The sequence below is a fragment of the Sarcophilus harrisii genome, chromosome 4, assembly GCF_902635505.1.
Source record: "Sarcophilus harrisii chromosome 4, mSarHar1.11, whole genome shotgun sequence".
Taxonomy (NCBI): Eukaryota; Metazoa; Chordata; class Mammalia; order Dasyuromorphia; family Dasyuridae; genus Sarcophilus; species Sarcophilus harrisii.
In genome coordinates, this window is record NC_045429.1 from 194108198 (window position 1) to 194130960 (window position 22763).

A 22763-nucleotide genomic window follows, 5' to 3' on the forward strand; every position below is an offset into this window, starting at 1 on the left:
CATCTAGCTCAATCCACACCTAAATAAGAATTCTCTCTACAACGTATTCAACAAATAGTCCAAGCTTCTTTGAAAGATCAAAAGTGAGGGGAAACCCATTACTTTTGGAAGCAGCTCATTCCACTTTGAGTTAGCCCCAATTATTAGGAAGTTTTTCCTGACATCAAGTCTGCATTTTATTCTTGAGAATTCCCACCCGTGACTTCCCAATTCTTTAGTGCTAGACTAAGTGCTAGCACAAGTCTAATCCCATTTGATACACATTTAAAAGTTCAATAAGCATGGCAACAGTGAAAGGGGGAAAATGTTATTCTCTTCAAATACTTGGTGAGACAGTTCAGCTGTTTACTCACTTTGACTTTCAGTGTGGGTGAAGTCTCCTTCTATCTGTAAAAGACTTCTGGTTTTTCTGGTTGCTGCTTTTGTTGTCTGTAGAAAGCTTGAATACTTGCTTTTAATAGTTCTGAGAGACCTCAGAGGCAGCATGGGTGGAGTTGGCAGCTCTCAACAATTTTTTTTTTTTTTTTGTTCACTGTGAAAGGTTATTTGTCATAAAGAGCTGGGGCATACAGAATGTTTCAGTTGGCAACATGGTAGAATTTGTATATGCATAGTTTCCCTTCAGTATGAGCATACTCTTTTATTGAGTTCTGTGTAAATTCAAGATTTGATGCATTTTGAGGTTAGTGTGTTTGTTTAACATGCTGGTATGCTGGTATAGTGTGATATGTATGTGGTTTCTGTATGTAATACAAACATACATATATATATGCATGAATAATTTATACATATAAACACATGCCTATATAAATTTATATGTGTGTATGTATATATATATATATAAATCTCATTTTCATATTATTTATTTTATTTTTAATTTATGGGAAAAGAACAATCATTTCCATTGCATGGCATAACAAAAATATGATTTCACTTGAAATTGCAAATCTGTTATACACAACTTGCCATTCTTCTTAGATATATAATAAAGTTATCATGTACATTTCTTTCTTTTTCTTTTTTTCTTCTCTCTTCCAACTCCAGCCCTAGAAAGGGCTAACATTAGATACAAATATGTACACACACACACACACACACACACATATATAATTATTCTATACAAACTTTGATTTAATCAGTTCTTTCTCTGGATACAGAGTCTTCTCATATGCCCTTTATATCTAATTTAAATATTTATAGTTGGCAAAATGACTTTATCATGCAATGTCAGTCTTAAAACAGTATTGTTATTGTATATAATATTCTTTTGGTTCTACTTATTTCATTTTTTATCATTTCCACAAATTTTTTTATGTTTCTTTAAGATCATTGACCTCATCATTTCTTATAGCACAGTAACATCCCATCTCAATTGGCACAATTTGGTCAGTCATTCCCCAACCAATTATTAAACTTTTAATTCATTTCTTATAATAGCTTTTTTATTTTCCAAAATACATGCAAAGAGAGTTTTCAACATTCACCCTTGCAAAATTCTTGTGTTCCATATTTTTCTCCCTCCTTCCCATCCTCCTCCCTCCTGTAGACAGTAAATAATCCAATATAGGTTAAACATGTGTAATTCCTCTAAATGTATTTCCATATTTATCATGCTGCACAAGAAAAAATCAAATGAAAAAGGAAAAAAATGAGAGAGAAAAAAAACAAGCAAGATTAAGTTCAACTCTGACACTTACTAGCTATGTGATACTGGCAAGTCATTTAACTTCCCTTAGTCTTGGTTTTCTCATCTGTAAAATGGGGAAACATTTTACATACTTTCAAGGGTTATTATGTGGAGAACTTTAAAGCCCTATATTAATGCTTTTTGTTGTTGTTTTGTCAATTGAGTCATGTTTGATTCTTTGTGACCTTATTTGGAGGTTTCTTAGCAAAGGTACTGGAGTAGTTTGCCATTTCCTTCTCCAGCTCATTTTACAGATGAGGAAACTGAGATAAACCAGGTTAACAAACAGAGTCACCTACATAGTAGGTGTCTGAAGCAAGATTTAAACTCAGGAAGATGAGTCTTTCTGACTTTAAGCATCTCACTCTGCCACCCAGCTACCTACTATTATTTAGGTCTGTAAGCACTGATAAGAGAATATGGAGACAGGATGGCTTCACTAATCCAAAATTTTACAACACACTTAGTGAGACTTGCTGCTATGCTTTAAGAACTACTGGTGAGGTGGTTATTGTTTGTCCTTTGTTCTCATAGAGGACCATGACATCAGGGAGATAATGCTAGGAAATGCAAATGAGTTGGGATTTGAATGAGGGAGGGCTGTGCAAGGTCACCTGCCTCATTTTCTCCTCCAGAGCCATTTGGGTCCAGTGACAAGATAAAGATCAATTATATCTAGTTGAGATACCCCTAGATGAATTGGGAGACCTTGGTCTTTTAAAGCTAGTCTTCAACAGGTCTCAATTTGACTGAGGCTGTACCCATCCAGGTTAAAAATCTCCTCTTTTACATAACTCCCCTCCCCCAATCTAAATAAATAAATCTGGAAGGGGAAGACCTTTAGGGTTTCTGGTCAAACCAGAAATAATTGCTATTTACAGTCAATCACAAGGTCCAGAGTGAGAAAAACATTCCTCTGTGAGTTAAACACTTAACTAGCTGTGTGACTCTGGGCAAGTCATTTAACCTTATTTGTCTCAGTTTCTTCATCTATAAAATAAGTTGGAGAAGGAAATGACAAATCACTCCAGTATCTTTGTCAAGAAAACCCTAAATGGGATCATGAAGAGTTGGACATGACTGAAATGACTGAACAACAACAAAAAATTATTAGATGAATAGTCATCATTATTAAAGGTATTTTACAACTCTGAGGTGTACTGTTAAACATGTTTAGGAGTTGAGAAAATAGAAGGTGAAAGTCTGATGAATTCTGAGTTTGGATGAGCACAAATGGAGAAATCATCTCATTATTTTAGAGACATATAACATCCTAGTGTGAAATATTATGAGATTGAAGCTATCCTTCAAATAGACTTCTGATGTTAAATGCCATCCCCATCCTCTCTGTTAATCTAAGCTCCACTCTTGTTTGTTCAAGGCTGACCTTTCCCAACTGTCAGAGACCACAGTTATTCATCCTCCCTCTGAACTTTCTGATACTCATCTGTTTTAATCATTTTAACCTCATCAAATGCTGTCTTAAATTATACTTGTCTCTTTATGTATATGTTTTAAAAATCTATATAAAGATGACCGATGGATCCATCTTCATTGGTTAGTTCTTAAGAGAAATGACAGCTAAAATCAAAGAATGTGAAAGTGGGGAGATACCTTAGAAATCCACCTCAGTTGCCCACCCATTGTAGAAATCATTCCATGGAATACTCTTTGCTGTATTGTAAAGAGCATTTACTACCTTATTAAGACTGACTAGTCACTTGTTGAACAACTCTATAATAGAAAGTTCTGTTTATGCTGTCTTTATAAGTCAGTCAAACTGTCTTCATGTAACTTAAATATATTGAGGTCTGCTTACATGAAACACACAGAATCAAACAAGTATTTAAGATTCTACTACATGGAGGAGGCAGAAGCATAATGGATAAAACTCTGAAACACTTAGATTCAAATTCCAGCTCTGACCCAAACTGAGTTTCTATCTTTGGACAAATCTCTTTAACTCACTGCTTATCTAGATAACGCTTTTAAACTATAGTTGCTCAGAAAGCACTATCCTTCATTAGTGGAGATAATTATCTATAAAGGGAATAAAGGCTTTGAGAGAAAAAAATATCAATTTAAGTATTATTCCCTTTTAAATTATTAAATATAAAAATCTGAACATATAAAATATTATGTGCAAAAATTTTTCCTAATGAATATAGACTTGCTTTCCTCTCTTTTTCTTCAAAATTTTCTCATCCTTCCTTTCTTCTGGCAGTAAGCATTCTAAACTTTCAGTTCCCAAACCTTGATCTGTGACCATTAATGTACCTCTAACACCAGAGTGTCCCATAACCAAATTACCATAAGAAACTTTCTATTAAAGTGAGGATCATTGGGATTATTTGAAGACTTATTTCAATTCAACAAATATTTAATAATTTAATATTAACTTAATATTATTCCAGAAACCATTTGAGGTGCTAGGAATAGGAATAGGGACCTATGATTTCATTAGCAGAGGAAATTCTTGAATAATAAAATTCCATCTTCCAATGCATGTTGGTATTATCTCTTCAGTGTATAGTATTTTAGAGTTCTCTAGAGCAATTTAAGTTAAGTGACTTGCCAAGGATCATGGAGTATGTATATATCAGAGGCAGTATTTAAACCTAGGACTTCCCATCTCCAAGACTTTAAGTGAAAAATTGCTCATCTCAAGGAGTTTGCATGTTACCTAGGGAATGAGTCATATCCCTGAGCTCTAGTGCCCAATTTCTTAAACTGTGAGTCACCACCCTATATGGGGTATTGTAACTGAATATGGAGGTCATTAAATTATTATTTATTATCAGTAAATGTTTGGTTTATGTAGATACTTATTTTATATCTTATATACTCAGGTTACATAAGCATTTTTCATACAAAAAGGAGTTGCAAATGGAAAAAGTTTAAGAAACCCTACTCTAGTGGAGGTGGGTGTTAAGATTTCACTAGAATGATTTCTTGATACTTTGTCTCCCTGTAGGGGATGAATGCTTGCTGGCTTTTCAACTTTTATACTATAACAGATGCAGAGAGATGCAGAAAATTGACATTCCCTTCATCCAGTCATAGGGATAAATTTCACTAGAGGCAAAAAAAGCAAATCTGTGTTTTTATTATACCTTAACATCCTAGTGAAGGACTTAAACTGAAAAAGACCAATGTCGTGTCAAACATGCCTTGTTTGTGTTTGAGAGCAGGGATTCTTGGAAGACTCGAGTTTGGGGATTAGATGAAAGATTTCATCAAGTGGGATTGTATGAAATCAGACAGGAAAGATAGTGAAAGCCAGAAATCTAGAGGGCTATAGATGCCATCTGATCATTTTGTATTTTAGCCTAGAGATAATGACTATTAAAAAAAAATTGGTATTGGTGTTATATAGTCAGATTTGTTTTTAGGAGCATCATTTTGCCAGAAAAACAATGTGGTATCAGGGAGAGACCCCTGAGAGTCAGAGGTTGCTGTTAGCCAGTCATTTCAGTCATGTCTGTGACCCCACTTAGGGCTTTTTGACAAAGATCCTGGAGTGGCGTGGCATTTCCTTTTCCAACTCATTTTACAAATGAGAAAACTGAGGCAAACGTGGTTAAGTGACTTGCTCAGGGTCAACCAGCTAATAAGTGTCTGAGATTAGATTTCAACTCACAAAGATAAATCTTCCTGATTTCAGGCCAAATACTCTATCCTTTGGACCACCTAAGTGCCCTAGAATCAGAGGACTATGTTCAAATCCCACTTCTGATGCTTTCTAACTGAGTAATCTTGGGTAAATCACTTGATCTTAATAGGTCACTCAACTGAATCTTTGTTCCCCTGGCTTCCTTCAAGATTCAATTCAAATCCTACTTTATATTAAGAGGCCTGTCCTGTTTGTCCTGTTTCCCCCACCTGCTTATAGCTTTCCTTTTGAGATCATCTTCTACCTGTTTCACATATATCTTGTATATATCTAGTTTTTTTTTTTTTTTTTTTTTACCATTGTATCCCCCATTCAGATGAAAGTTTCTTGAGCATAGGGACTGTTTTTACTTGTCGTTGTAATTCTACTATTTATGACAGTTCCTTGTACACAGTAATGGCTCACTTGTATATCAAGTTGGCCATATTTGTTCAGTTAATCCTTGTACTGGTTTCATGTTTCTGTTCTTTTGCCATGCCCTTTGGAATTATGTGTAGGTCACTGTCTCTCCCTTAAACTTTAAGAATCAAGAGGTAAACTACAAGTTGACGTAATCCTCATTGTAGAACATCCAGAAATTAGACATTTAATAAAGTACTTTAAAAATAGTCTATCATAATTTTTTGCATTTATACCATAGTTCTCTCCGCCCCAAGCACTGCATCCCTGTAATGAGGAAAGGAATTTAAGGAAAGCCAATTGACAGTAACTACATCTGACAATTTATGATATATTTATAATACATTTGATTCCCATATTGCATCTCTTTTACCCCCTATTTACTTATTTATCTGCATATCTATCTATCTATTTGCCTGTTTATTTATTTATTTATTGCTGAGGCCATAGGGATTAACTGACTTGCCCAAGGTCACAGCCAGGAAGAAGTAATTAAGTGTCTGAGGTCAAATTTGAACTCAGATCCTCCTCACTTCAGGGCTGATGTTCTACCTACTACATCAACTAGCTGCCCTTTACTACCCATTTATTAAAAAGAGGAAGATCTCTTTTCTTATTAGTTATCCAGGGACAAGACTTTTCATTGCAATTTATCAACATTCTACTGCTTCTTCATCTTTTATCTTTTACATTATTGTAGTCATTATGCATATTTTTTTTGATTCAGCTTTCCTCACTTTGCACCATTTTGTACACATCTCATCTTTCATTGAATTCCTCATATCTGTCATTTCTTATCAAAGGGAATTATAATAGAAAATATTTTTCAAAATATTTATCATTTTATTCTCTTTCCACATATATTTGCACACACACATATGTATACACATAACAGTTTTATCTTAGAACGAATGCTAAATGCATCAAGCTACCTTGCTATATAAAGAAACCATGGTGTCAATTTTTTGAGAAAAATAATAAAAATCTTTTATAATTTCAATAATCACACTTTAATTCATCTATCCTAAAAGTTCATATTTTGGATTTAAAGTTAGAGGGCAGATTAAGACTAATGGGTGAAAGTTGCAAAGAGGCAAATATAGGCTTGATATCAGGACAACTTCATAACAATGAGAATTTCTCCTCAAATAATTGGATGTCTTCAAGTAAAGAGTAGGTGATCATCTGTTTGATGTGTTATAGAAAGGACTCTAATTGAAGTATGGGTTGGGTTTGATGGCTGTTGAAGTTCCTTCCAATTCTGAAATTCTGTGATTCTGTGATTTGAATCCTAGCTCACCAAGTTAGTAGCTTTGTGACTCTAAGAAAGTCCTTTGAAGCCCCTCTGATCCTGTTTCTTCAATTATATGATAGGGATACTGTCATTGCCTGCCTCACTCGATTATTGGGAGGAAAGCCCTTTGTGAACTACAAAGCAATAGATAAGTGTAAACAATGATTATTGTGGTGATGGTTTCTCAGGTCTTCTCAAAGCAGGGCAAACCAGTCCTATTTTCAAGGTGATTTTATCTGTCACTTTTGGAGTTGCTGAAGTCAAGAACTCTTGATAGTAGGGAGATAAACACATCATCAAGGGGAGATTTGCCCCAGAGATAAAGACTCAGATGGAAATAAACAAAGAGAAAGTAGCAAAGCTTTCTAAAAACTGAAAATAAAATGTAAACAGACAAGGGGAAAAAAATCAGGAAGTAGTCTTTTACAGAGAAAAAGTAGTGCCCTAAAAATTGACTTTCTAAATACTGGAGAAGACAGATTCAGAAAATAACTTACAGAAAACCTTATGGACCCCTAATAAGTATAAATATTCTCCAGTTTTTTTGTTACCTATCCCTCCTTCCCAATTGCCTTTTGTTATTATGATATTCATTCATTCCTTTTGATTCAGGGTTAATTGCTTTTGATCTTTTAGAGTCTAGCTTTCTGTTCCTTCTCCTCCACTTTCTCTTCCTCTTCCCCCCATCTCTCTGTCTCTTTGTCTCTCTCTCTGTCTCTCTCTATCTCTCTCTCTGTCTCTCTCTCTTTCTCTCTGTTTCAGTCTCTCTCTGTCTCTGTCTCTGTCTCTGTCTCTCTCTCTCAACACACAAAGTTATTTAAACTTGAACAAAAACTCTCTTTTGGATCTCAATTTTCTCTTCTGTTAAAAAAAAAAAAAAAGATGGGAGGAGGCAGCAAAACTACCTTTATTGGTACCATACTTGCCTAATGTCCTTCCCTCACTTGAGTCAGGAGTCAGTGATGGGTCTGCCAAATTGTGTGTCTTGACACAAATACTTTCATATTCTGGGCCTCAGTTTCCTCACCTTGAGGATGAGAAATCTGGATGAGATGATCTCTAAGAAATATTCTGATTCCATATTCAATGAACTGGCAATATCATTGTTAACCTGAAAAGGGTTACAAATCAGAATGATTGTCACAGTTTAAATTAAGAATTCCTTTGGACTGATTTTTGTCTTTATGTTCTTTGCATTTAGTACAGTGCAGTACACTCAGTAGACAATAGACAAATGATCTACTTCTTGAAAACGTTTCTAGCATGATATCAAAAGGGCTTAACAGTCACTCTTCCAGAGTTTAATTGTTTTGTCATTTTCTAATGCAGCTGATACAATGAGGCTTTCTGTAGGGTAACAAACTATTGAAATCACATCTGTATGACCTTGTAATTTCTGTACAATCTCTTTTGTCTGGAGGTTCCAAATGTAAACCAGGTTATCTTCTGATCCAGACACAATCCACTTTTCATCAATGACTGAAAAATTAGCAAAAATGCAGTATTTCTCATTCTTGTGACCAGTGTATGTCTTCAGGCACTTCCCTTTGCTATAGTCCCATAGCTTAAGAGTGTTGTGCAGAATTGCAGCAAGAATGTATTTACCATTTGGAGAGAATTCACAAAAGACACAGGAGAGTTATCATCATCAATAAGTGTTTTTAGATATTGACCTGATGCTATAATCCCAGGTTCAACAGAGACCATTGTAACTACTTGATACTATCAAGGATTCATCACGATTAAAATGAACAGTTGAAATAAAGTCAGAATGAGCAGGTAAAGTCTTGAGGCACTTTCCTCAATTGTATTATTTGTTGTTGAATTGAAAAAAAAAGATAAAGAGTGGAATGTATGAGACAACTAAGTGGTTATTAGGTGATTATGTGGGACTTGAACTTTTGAAGACTTGAAGTCTTGCCTTAGGCATTTATTAATTGTGTGACTCTGGGCAAGTGGCTGAACATCTCTTAGTATCAGTTTTTTTATCTGTAAAATGAAGAGAGTAATAGCATCTACTTCCTAGAGCTGTTATGAGGACCAAATGAAATCATGCTTGTAATGCATTTTGCAAATCTTAAAGTATTTGAATGTTAGCTATTATTATGTAAAATGTAATGTAATATCAGTTATTTTTTAAAACAAATTTTATTGATCTCTAAAATTTTAATTTTTAATCTGTATTTATACACACAAAATAATCTTTCTATATATAAAGTAGAATATGAGTTGAAAATATATCTTTATCTCATATTTATTGCTTTTTTAAAAAGTTTAAAATCAAATCCAAACTTTACATTCAAAACTGTCATGTTTGTACTTTTTTCTAAGTAAATATGTCAATGGCTCTTTCTCACCCTCCCTCCTTCCCCTTCATTCCTCCCTTCTACCTTCTCTCAACTCCATGTCATTATTACTGCCTCCATACCCCCCCCAAAAATCTTTTCTCTGTAGACAAATAGACAATAGAGAAATAGACAAATAGACAGTAGAGAAAATATTAAAAAAAAAACCAACCCTCTAACAAATGAGCATAGTCAAGGAAAAAACAATCCCACATAGAGGTCCTGTTCACAAGTGTATACCTCTTTAAGCATCCTCAATCTATCACTTTTCTGCCATGTTGGGGGTAATATACTCCTTTATAGGTCTTTTGGAAACACGATTGACCATTAATAACTCTGATCAAAGTTTTTTTTTATTTTAATAACTCTTTACTTTCCCAAATAATGCATAGATAATTTTCAACATTGACCTTTGCAAAACTTTGTTTTCCAAATTTTTCTACCTTCCTTCCTCCCTTCTCCAATCTGTTATAGGTTAAATATGTGCATTTCTTATAAATGTATTTCCATATTTGTCATGCTGCACAAGAAAAATCAGATCAAAAGGTGAAAGAAAAAAACGTAAGAAAGAAAAATTCAAGAAAACAAACAACAACAGTAACAAAGGTGAAAATGCTATGTTTTGATACACATTCATTTTCCAAAGTTCTCTCTCTGGAGGCAGATGGTTTTTTTCATCACAAATCTAGTGGAAATGTCTTGAATCACTGAATTGTTGAAAAGAGCCAAGTCCATACCAAGTTGATCATCACATAATCTTGTTGCTGTGTACAATGTTTTCTTGGTTCTATTCACTTCACTTAGCATCAATCCATGTAAGTCTTTCCAGGCTTTTCTGAAATCTGCCTGATTGTCATTTCTTATACAACAATAATATTCTATAAGTTTCATATACCATAACTTATTCAGCCATTCCCCAACTCAAGTTTCTAGTTCCTTGACATTACAAAAAGGACTGCTACAAACATTTTTGCACATGTGGGTCCTTTTCCCTTTTTTATGATCTCATCAGAGTTCTTGAGACTTTCAGGGATTTTTTTCTTGATAATCTTGCTGTCATATAAATTGCTCTCTGGCTTTGCTTCATTTCCTATACCTAGTGTTCTCTGACATCATCCCATCATTTCTTATGATATAACAATATCCCATTACACTCATAAATCACAGTTTTCTCAACTATTTCCCAGCTGATTCTTTGCTTTTTTTTTTTTTTTTTTGTCTTTCTCCATTCCCTTTTTAATCTCTCTTTAGGACTAGGAGGCTTATTCTTAGGGAAAGTTATGGTAAACTAATATCACAATCTAAAATGAATTTGAAGGAATAACTTGGGAATTGAAGAGGCAAGGGAAGAAGGACTTTCACTTATCCAGGATTCAAATCCTGCATTTGTAAATTTAGGCAAATCATTTTCACTGCTCTGGATTTCAGTTTCCTCATCCATAAAACAGGTTGGTGGACTAGATGACTTCAAAGATACCTTCATTTATGATTTCTTCCTTAATAAGAAATAACTTCTTATTGTCTCAAGGACAAAATAGAAATGTCTCTGTTTAGCTTTTAAACTCTGCTCAGCCCTAGCCCCAATCTATCTCTACACTATCATTAAATATTACTCTTCCTCCTACACTTTGCAATCAATTCAAACTAACCTCCTTATTGTATGCCTCTCACACACTCCATTTTCCATTTTCTTTTTTTGTTGTTGTTTTCTTTTTTTTATCAGAGCTTTTTTATTTTCAAAACATATACAGATAATTTTTAACATTCATCTAAGCAAAGCCTTATGTTCCAAATTTTCCCCTTCTTTCCCCCACCCTTTCCCCTAGAAAGCAAGTAATTCAATATATGTTAAACATGTGCAGTTCTTCTATACACACAGTTATCATGCTGCACAAGAAAAATCAGATCAAAAAGGAAAAAAAGAGAAAGAAAACAAAAAGCAAGCCAACAACAACAAAAAATGAAAATACTAATGTTGTAATGCACACTCAGTCCCCACAGTCCTTTCTTTGGATGCAAATGGCTCTCTTCATCACAAGACTATTAAAACTTTCCTGAATCACCTCACTATTGAAAAGATCCCTTTCCATCAGAATTGATCATTGTATAATCTTGTTGTTGTGTTCAATGATCTCTTAGTTCTACTAACTTCGCTTAACATCAATTCATGTAAGTCTCTCCAGGTCTCTCTGAAATCATCCTGTTGATCATTTCTATAGAACAATAACATTCCATAACATTCATATACCATAACTTATTCAGTCATTTTCCAGCTGATGGGCATCCACTCAATTTCCAGTTTCTTACCACTACAAAAGGGGCTGCCACAAACATTTTTTGTATATGTGGGTCCTTTTACCTTTTTATGATCCTTTTGGGATACAGGCTGGATCAAAGGGTATACACAGTTTGATAGCCCTTTGGGCATAGTTCCAAATTGCTTTTCAGAATAGTTGAATCAGTTCACAACTCTACCACTGTATTAGTGTCCCAGTTTTCCCATAGCCCCTCCAACATTCATTTTTATCTTTTCTTGTCATCTTAGCTAATCTGAGAGGTATATAGTGGTCCATTTTCCATTTTCCTTGCTGTCTCTAATACTTAAAACTTCTTCCTCCACTGCAAGTCTTTTTTTTCCTTTAAAATTCAGCTAAAAGTACCATTTTTGGTATCAAACATTTTAAGATCCCTTAACAGCTAGTTTCCTCTGTCCCAAACTATTTTATACTTATTTGACTTATATTTATGTTATTTTATACATATTTATATATGTATTTGTCATTTCCCCCATGAGAATGAAAGCTTCTTGTGAATAGGAATGGTTTCATTCTTTATACTTGTATGTTTAATATCTCAAAAGATCCTTTGAGGTTTAACATACTGTGACTCTCCACATAGCCATATACGTGAATATATATGTTCTCATGCGCCCAGAGGAATGTCTCCTTAATGAAAAGCACTAATCTCTGTAGTTTGCCTTTCTCTGAGTAGTTATTGAACAGAAATATCCCAATGAATAAGAGATAGATATTTCATATTTCAATCTGGGGACAGTGTTTTAGTAAGGAAAGGTCATAAAATGCTATCCTCAGAATTTTAATACAGTTCCAGTGATACAATTTAATTAACAATACTTTTGGGAAAATCCCTACTTGATATTTTGGCTTAGAGCTTGCTGAAAGATACCTGTTGTTAATTAAGGAACCTTTCTGGAAATTCTCATTCTACCTTTTCTTCTGATTTGAAAGCTGATCAATGGCAGTGCCTTTTCATTCTTGTAATCAAGCCCAGAAAACCATCTGCCATTACCCTGTCTTTGCACAGAATGGCTAAGAAGCTGGCATGGATGATGGTTGGAGGTGGTTTCTGTTGTCAAGGAGACTGATTTTGAACAGGCTTAATTCAGAGAGAATGACAAAAGAGGAGGTCTATGGAATCCCCCAAGAATAATTCAATCAGAATTATGACCAATGGATGGAAGTTGCAAGGAGATAGATTCTGGGCCAATATAAAGAAAAACTTCTAATTTTTCAAAAAATAGAATAGGCTGCCCCAGTCTTTTAAGGCTGTACTTTTTCCATCATTGTAGTTCTTCAAGTAAGGGGCTATATGATTGTAAATTAAGAAATGCTGCAGTTAGGATTACTGCATTGGGTGGGAAGTAAATCTAAATGATCTTAATGATAATTTAGTTCTCAAGATCCTGTGATTCTATGAGTTCATTCCTTTCATGATATTTTGTCATCCAAGTAGCAGAATAGGAAAAGAACTCGCCTTAGCATGCCAATGGAAAAATACCATCAGCATCCTTGGAATTTGGTTACCTGGGACAAAGCCCTGGTTTCTCTGCCCTTGCTACATTCCAGCTTATACTTGGATGTGATGAGAATGGAAAATTTAATTGGCTATTGCAGGATGTAATACTCAAGGATAAAGTTACAGGGAAGATTTAGGGAAAAAATCAATTGGTTTAAACTAATTTACATATTCAATACCATCCCAATTCAATTACCAAACATTATTTTATTGAACTAGAAGAAATAATCTTTAAAATTCATTTGGAAGAACAAAAATAATCAAGAAAATCAAGGGAACTAATGAAAAAATATAAAGGAAGAAGAGTTAGCAGTACCAGATCTTAAATTATCTTATAAGGCATCAATTATTAAAACTCTCTTGTACTGGCTAAGAAATAGAAAAAGTAGATCAATGGAATAGAGTTGACATATAATTTATAGCAAATAAATATAATAACCTTGTGTTTAACAAGTGTAAAGATAAGCTTTTGATAAAAGAATTCATTATTTGGTAAAAAATTGTCAGGAAAATTGGAAAGAACTATGCCACAAACTGAGCATAGAGCAATATCTTACACCATTTATCAAGATTAGGTCAAAATGGATACATGACTTAGATAAGTCGTAAAAAGAGACATTACAAGAAAATTAGAAGAACATGGAACATAATGCTTATAGACTTTTGGATAGGTGAACAAACATAAATAAACAAGATACAGCAGAGTAAAATGTAAAGTGGATAATTTTTATTACATTAAATTAAAAAGTATTTGTACCAAAAAACCCAAATGTAGCCAAGAACAGAAGGAAAGCAGAAAATTGGGGAATTTTTTTATAGACCATTTCTCACGTCTTGTATCTTAAATATATAAAGAAATTTGTCAAATCTATAAGAACACAAAAAGTTCCCCAATTGATAAACAGTCAAAGAAAATGACCAAGTTTTTCAGTGAATAAATAATAACAGTTTATAGTCATATACGCCAAATCATTACTTTTTGAAAAAAAATTAAAATAACTTTGAGATATCATTTTACACTTACCAAATTGGCTAATATGATTGAAGGGGAAAATGACAAATGTTGGAAGAATGTGGAAAAACTGGGACACTAATTTATTTTTGGTGGGATTGTGAATTGAGGCAACCATTTTAGAGAACAATCTGGAATCATGCCCAAAGAGTTATTAAATTGCTTATATTCCTTGATCAATCAATACAATATTAAACCTGATTTTCAGAGCTAATTAGGGAAAAAGGAAAAAAAACCTAAATGTTCAAAAATGTTTATAAAAACTTTCTTAGTGATGACAAAGAACTGGAAATCATAAGGATGCCCATCAGTTGAGGAATATCCAAACAAGTTGTGGTATATAATTGTAATGAAATGTAAAGAAAAAACTTGGAAAGAGTTCCATGAAATAATGAAGAGTGAATTGAGGAAAACCAAGAGAACACTGTAAACAGTAACAGCAATATGGCTTTAAGAATGAATTTGAATATTTACAGGAGTTCTTTATCAAGGCAAAGAACTGGAAATGAAGGAGATGCCTATTAATTAGGGAATGAAGGAACAAATTGTGATATGTTATTATGATGGGAAATTATTTTTCTTTGGGAAATGATGAGCAGGGTATTCTCAGAAAAACCTGGAAAATCCTTCATGTAGTTGAGAAAAATGAAATGTGTATGTACAAATAGCAATGTTGTGAGAGGATCAGTTGTGAATAACTTTGTTAATCTCAGCAATACAGTGATCCAGGACTACTTTGAAGGATTTATTATGAAAAATGCTATCCATACCTAGAGAAAAAAATTGTGTCTGGATACATATTGAAACATAATCTTTTTTAATCTTTTTTTTCCTGAGGGCTGGTTTTTGGGGGAGGAGATCTATTTTTTCACAACATGACTTTTATGGAAATGTTTTGCATAATTTCACATGTATCTTCTTAAAGGGGGTGGATATGGGGTGGAAGGGAGAGTTCTAGAACGCAAAGGTTTTTTAATTTGTTTTTTATTGAAACTTTTTGTTTTCAAAACATATGCAAGAATAATTTTTCACCATTGACCCTTACAAAACCTTGTGTTCCAATTCTTCCTCTTTCTCCTCACCCTCTTTCCTAGATGGCAAGTAATCCAATATGTGTTAAACATGGTAAAAAAAAAATATGTAAATCCAATGTAGGCATATGTATTTATACAATCTTGCTGCACAAAAAGAATCAGATCAAAAAGGAAAAAAATGAGAAAAATAAAATTCAAGCAAACAACAACAAAAGAAGTGAAAATGCTATAGTGTGATCCATAGTCAGTTCCTACAGTACTCTCTGTACTTGTTGTAGTATTCTGGTTGTAGATGGTTCTCATCATCACAAGATCATTGGAACTGGCTTGAATCATCTCATTGTAGAACTCATAGTTTTAAAAACAAATGTAAAAAATGTTTTATACCTAACTGGGAAAATAAAAATATTAAATAAATCTTTTTTTTAAAAAAAAGAATGACCTTGAGCAGATAAGTCATTTTGATATTATAAATGCCCAAATCAATTAGTAAGGATATTTGAAGAAAGATGTTGTCTGAATCCAAAGAAAGAAATGATGACTGGAAGTATGTATAGCATAATTTTACCTATATACACCCATTTGTGTTTAATTGTAACCATCTCTATGGTAGAGGAAGAAAAGGAAAGAAAAAAGAAATAAGCAACTGAGAAATCTGAGGAGAGGACCATGGGGTCAAAGGATCAGAGATTTAGAACTGGAAGTGATCTTATAGGTCATCTAGGTCAACATGAGTTCCATATGAGAAAACTGAGGCTCTAAGAGTTTAAATAACTTCCCAGAGGTCAAACAAGTATACAGTGACAGACGTAGATTTTGAACTAAGGATTTTTGACTGCAAATCCAATCTTCCATAAAAGCATTAGAGTTGTTGATAGAGTCCACTAAAAAACAGAAACTGGGCAAAAAAGAAAAGGTCAAATATTCTTAAATCTAGATGTAGAAAAGATTTTAGGAGTCTCTGGCAAAAACTGGAAGGAAGAAATAAAGAAAAATTAGGAAAGAAGAAAAACAAACAAGCAAAAACCACCTTTTATCTCTTAATACACACACACACACACACACACACACACACACACACACACAGCCCTCCACTCATTTTCTTTAAAATTAGCTCAAGACAGTGGGTAAATCCATAACTGAAGACAAAAATATGATGTATTAGTACAACAGTAATAGCATCCATTTGTAAAGTGCCTTATCTTGCTTATTATCCTCAGGCTTGGCCTAGCAAAATATGAAGAGACTAATAACACTGAAATGATAATTTATTTTCTTTGTAGAAATTAATGAAGACTGTCTCTTAAGGAATGCAGCTAAAGGGTTGTGATTTGTGTAAGTGAAAAGATCACTCCATCTCTCCAGGCCAAAGATCACGAATATTTCAAAGTATCAAAGAAGATGGGTTTGAAAATTTGATTATTTATTGTCAATTCTCAGTGATGAAAATGGTCACTAAAGAGCAGAAAAGGGTAACTAATTTGGCATTTTGTACTTGTATTATTCTGCTGCTGGTGCTTCTTCATGTAAGAAATGTCACCACTCTTTTATAATGAAATCTTCCAGACCTACATGCCTGGTGGCTTGTCAATATATTTCCAGTTGAATCAACAAAGTTTAATTGTTAAAGTTTAATAGTTTATTCATTCAACTGATGTAGTAGGACAACTCTTTGTGCTTTTCAGCTACTAGGAAAGCTTGTATCAAAAAAAAAATTGAAGCAAATGAGCTTTGCAAATTTAGAGTGAGGGAGGAGGGATCTGTTCTGAGTCCACAATTTTTCGAAGTCTCAGGCTGGGCTATCTATAGTCTTTGCAGATCTCTGTTAGTAGAAATTTCTTCTTTTTGAAGTCTATTATTATGTACTTACACAGCATGATTACAAATCAGTTCATTTTCATTATCTCATTTGGTCAACCCAATAAACCTGTAAGGTAGTCAGAACAGTTGTTACTACCACCAGTCCACCAGTGACAAAATGGAGGATAAATTGAGTTGCCCAGGGCCATGACATCAAAGTCAAAGACAAATGGGAGCAACTAAACTTATATAAGGATCTCTATGGTGACATATTCACTTAGACACCCACATATTAAGACTATCTATGTATTGTTGTATATTTATTTAATTAAATATTTCCCAGATACATTGCCTTCAGAGGGGGTCAATTAGGATAGTGAAAATCCATTTCATATGAGGATCTGCTGGGGAAACTAGGGATGTTTAGAATAAGGAAAAGATTATTTGGAGAGACAGGGTAATTGTGTTCAAATATTTGAAGGACTGTCTTGTGGAAGAGTAATTGGACAGTTGGCCCCAGAGGATGGAACCAGTAAAAATAGGTAGAAGTTGTAGAGAGACCCTGAAATTTGTACTTCATGTCAAGAAACTTGCTAAAAGAGAAACAGGTTGCTTCAGATAGTGGTGGATTTCCCTTCATGCATGTCCTCATGAAGAGATAGAATGAACATTTGTTTTTTTTTATTTTTTTATTTCTTTTTTTAATAACTTTTTATTGACAGAGCCCATGCCTGGGTAATTTTTTACAACATTATCCCTTGCACTCACTTCTGTTCCAGCTTTTCCCTTCCCTCCCTCCACTCCCTCCCCTAGATGGCAAACAGTCTTATACATGTTAAATATGTCACAGTATATCCTAGATACAATATATGTGTGTGCAGAACAGAACAGTTCTCTTGTTGCACAGGGAGAATTGGATTCAGAAGGTAAAAATAATCTGGAAAGAAAAACAAAAATGCAAACAGTTTACCTTCATTTCCCAGTGTTCCTTCTCTGGATGTAGTTGATTCTGTCTGTCACTGATCAATTGGAACTGAGTTAGATCTTTGTTGAAGAAATCCACTTCCATCAGAATACATCCTCATACAGTATCGTTGTTGAGGTATATAATGATCTCCTGGTTCTGCTCATTTCACTCACCATCAGTTCATGTAAGTCTCTCCAAGCCTCTCTGTATTCAACCTGCTGATCATTTCTTACAGAACAATAATTAGAATGAACATTTGTTAAATAAGTTACATTGAAGTATTTTATGTTATAGGGAAAAAGTCATTTTTTGGATAAGATAGATGGTGACAGATTCTGTGAGTCCTTGATCCTGGAACAGTAGTTGATGAAGACCTGAACCAAGGTCTCCTGCTTCCAAACCCAGTACTTGGACCATTACAACTCACTATTTCCTTAGAGGTCATTTAGAGAGATTAGAAAGATAGCAGATGTCTCACTGAATATATTGCTCTTTCCTCTCATTCAGTTATGATTCAGCTACCATTACATTAGTTTCTCTCTTTCCCTTCCTTGCTCCAGTGTTGCCTCCTTGTATCATTATCCTCCTCTCACATGAAGGGATCTATTCTGCCTAGGATCCTGCTTCCAAGTCCAGAAACTAAGAATTATATACATGGGAGCTATTATTTCATACATGTTGTTTCCCCCTCCTTATTCCCAATAGAATGTAAATTCCTGGAGGGCCAATAATGTTTAGGTTATTTTCCTTGTATCTCCAGCCTTTAATACAATCAAGAAAACCTGGTTTCAAATCTCACTTCTGATAGCCACCAACTGTGGGAGGAAATGTCTCCTTTGGGTCTCAGTTTAATCATCTGTAAAATGGAGGGATTGAATTCCATGACTCCTGGGTCTTTTCCAATTCTAAATCTATGGTCCCTGAATGTTCTTTATTCCCTCTGGAGGCAGAATCCGCAGATATTGAATCAGTCCAAGGTTTATCACTGTCACATTTGAGATCTTCAGAGGGTTTCAGCACTGGGGAAGGGCACAGATACTATGGATATGACATTTCAGTAGAGCTCCTATCCTCCAACAGCCTTAGTGCCCATCTTTTCCCAACAGCAGAATCCTTTAGAAATATGTAATCAAAGACTTGAAAGTTACTTTTCAAATACACATTAGGAATATAGAATCTCATCTCATCCAACCCATATGTGACCTAGAATCCTCCCACCACAAACCTTTTTTGCACGATTAGCCAACTTTTGGATGATTATGTTAGCAGATACATGAAAGATATAGATTGAAAGGTAGATGATATATATAATGAGATGATAGGTATACGATATAGATAGAACAGAGAGGGGGAAGAAGAAAGGGAGGGAAGAAGGGGAAAAGGAAGGGAGAGAAAGGGGAAAGAGAGACAGAGAGACAGAGAGAGGGGGAGGAAGAGGGAGAGAGGGAAAGAGGGAACAGCATTTATTTAGGACTTACTATGTGCCAGGCCTTTTGCTAAACACTGAAGATATAAATACAAACAAAATTTAGATTTGTTAAATCTATGTGGTGCAGTGGATAGAATGCCAGACCGAGAGTCAGGAAGACTCATCTTTCTGAGTTCAAATCTGTTCTCAGGCATTGACTAGCTGTGTGACCCTGGGAAAATCACTTCACTCTATTTGCCTCAGTTTCCTCATCTGTATAATGAGCTGGAGAAGGAAATGGCAAACTACTCCAACCTCTTTGCCAAAAAAACCCCAGAAGGGGTCATAAAGAGTCAGATATGACTGAACAACAAATCATCTTCAAGAAGATTAAATCCTAATGGGAAAGAAGATTCATAAAGGGGAACTAGAGGCACTTATGAAAGAACAGAGCTTATAGCTAGGTCCTAATGAGAGCAAACTCATTATCTCTCTCAATGTTGCTTATTCCATTTTCCTATAGTCTGAGTTATTAGGAAGTTCTTCCTAATATGTCTAAATATTCCTCTTCTTTCTACTGTTGCTGGTTCCATCCTCTGGATCAAACCTGATCTGTCTAATTCCCTTGATGTAGCAGCAGTTGAAGACAATTTTCATCACCTCCTCCTCCATCCTACCTCCCCAGTTTTCTAGTTTTAACACCCCTAATTCTTTTAAATGATCTTTCTATGGCATATTCTTGTCTGTCCTTTACTATGTCAGTCACCCTCTTCCCAATGTTCTCCAGATAATCATTGTCCTTCCTTAAATGTGGGGCTCAAAGCTGAACCTCCAGATGTGCTGTGACCAGTGTAGCAAACAGAGGAACTCTCACCTGTTCCATCCTGGTCTTTGTGCAGCCTAAGATGACATCATTCCTTTGGCTCACCTCAGCACTAAATCCCACCTTCTACACATATCTTCCCACTTATGACACAAGTCTGTCATTCAGCTGTTCTAGTTGTATCTGACTCTTTGTGACCCCATTTGGGGTTTTCTTGGAAAAGATATTGGAGTGGTTTGCCATGTGGGCTGGAGTATTTGACTAAGATTTCACAGAGGAAGTGAGACTTATTCTAGACCTCAAGGGATTGATATGGGATTTCTATAAGTGGATACAGGCATCCTAATTTGGGCAAAAATTTCCACCTGCATTTTAGCTCAGGGAAGAATGTTATCTGCAGGACACCAACTAACATGTGTTCCAAACATATGATATCATCATGTTTCAATGGTGTATGAGGTACAGTCTTATCAAGGGTTATGTTTTTGGAACACAAGGGAGATCAGAGAGTTAAATCAATTCAAAGTAGCTGGATAAGGGAAATGATTTTAAGATTATTATTTGGAAAGTGTTTTGCTCCTTATAACCACTTTTTATAATAGATTCCATTATTTTATCCAGTTTAAAATAAAGAAATAGAAGCTTAGATGTATTAAATGACTTTTCCAAAGTCACAAAGCTAGTAAGTGTCTGAGGTAAAAGTCAAATCTGCATCTTCTCAACTCCTACTGCTTTTCTAGACTGAGAAGATGCTCTTTGAAATTCTCTGTGCTGAGCTGAGTGTCCTCTGGGTTTGTGGGAGTGACAGAAAACCATTTTCTTCTCCTCCCTTGACCTGCCCATACTTCCAAAGGCAGAATGCGATCAATGTTTCTTGGATTACCTGTTTTCCTTACTGTGATGCCAGACCTCAGCTAGGATCAGGTTGCAGTTAATTTGCCATTCCTCACTCAATAGAAAGACTTGGTTAGCATGCTGGTGTGCATTTGCTAAGACTCTCCTGCTCCTTCTGTCTCTGATACTATGTGATGTGTATTTAGGAAATAATAATGTAATAGCTAATATTTACATAGTGATTTAAGGTTTGCAAAGCACCTTACATCTATTACTGCATTCTATCATCACAACAACCTCAGGAGGTAGGTTTTATTATTATTCACATCTTACAGCTGAGAAAACTGAAATAAAGAGAGGTTATATTATGTGTTCAGATTCACACAATTAAAGTTGAATTTGAATTCAGGTCTTTGTAATGAACTGAGGTTTGAGTTGATGCACTGAGGTCCCAAGTACATGAGGCTAAATAGTAATTGGACTATTCTCTATTAATATATATGATTGGATAAAGAATGGCCCCCGCCCACTTTCTGTGCAAGTCCTGATGTGTTGTATAGGAAATGACGATTTTGGTGGGTGGAGACAGGGAGACAGGAAGAGAAGCTGAGAGAGATTGACCTTGGCTCCATACTCCTGGCTACTGGTCGTGTGGCTGCTGGTTTAGCTAGCTTCTTGACTCAGCTGCACACATTGCTATTGCCCATTCTCTTCCACCTCCGATCTTTCTTCACTGAGAATAAAGACTGACGATTTTCCCCTAACCTGAATTCCTGACTCCGGCTGATTTTAAAATACGTGGTCTTCACAGGTCTTTGGGATTATAGTCCATTTTTAAAAATAGCTTTTTATTTTTCCAAATACATGCAAAAATAGTTTTCAACGTTCACCTTTGCAAAACCTTATGTTTTTTTCTTCCTCTCTTCCCCTTTGCCTCTCCACAGACAACAAGCAATCCAATATAGGTTAAACATTTCTTCTGCAATTCTTCTAAACATATTTCCATATTCATCATGTTGCACAAGAAAAATCAGATCAAAAGGGGAAAAAAGATGAGAAAGAAAAAAACAAGCAAACAAACAACAAAATGGTTAAAATACTATACTTTGATCCACATTCAGTCTCCATAGTTCTCTCTCTGGATGCAGATGACTTTTTCCATCACAAATCTATTGGAATTGCTATTGTTGAAAAGAGCCAAATTAGATGCATTTTTAAACCATTGCACAAGTCAGCTGCTTCCAGGTTACTTCACAAAGCCTAATTGGCCAGAACATATCACAAGAAGTGGCCAGAGTCCAGTTCATTCCTCATGTAAGCTCCAGGGCAATAACCATTGTTATAAAAATATAAAACTAATGACTATGTATGAAGATATTCAACAGCAGTTCTTTTTGTTGTAGCAAAGAAATTTGTCAAAATCCCTTACAAGCCCTATTTGCTCATTGTTTAGGTTTTAATAGCTCAGAGTGAATGTAAATCACAGTCATTTCTGTTCTGACCAAAAATTTTAAGGATTTTTCCTTCCTAGATTGATTCTTCTGTGAAGGCGAAATAGGCCATCCCCACACCCCTTTTTCTTTTCCAGCCTTTAATTACTGAATGAGTGTAGACTGAGACCTGGGAAAGTTCCAACCTTACAAAATCCAGGGTTTCCCCCTGCATCCAAGG

General features: G+C 34.9%; 1 pseudogene; it reads right to left on the reverse strand.

The window, feature by feature from the left end:
- Positions 1–7439: 7439 nt before the first annotated feature.
- LOC100915514 lies at positions 7440–20107 on the reverse strand (annotated as a pseudogene).
- Positions 20108–22763: the final 2656 nt, after the last annotated feature.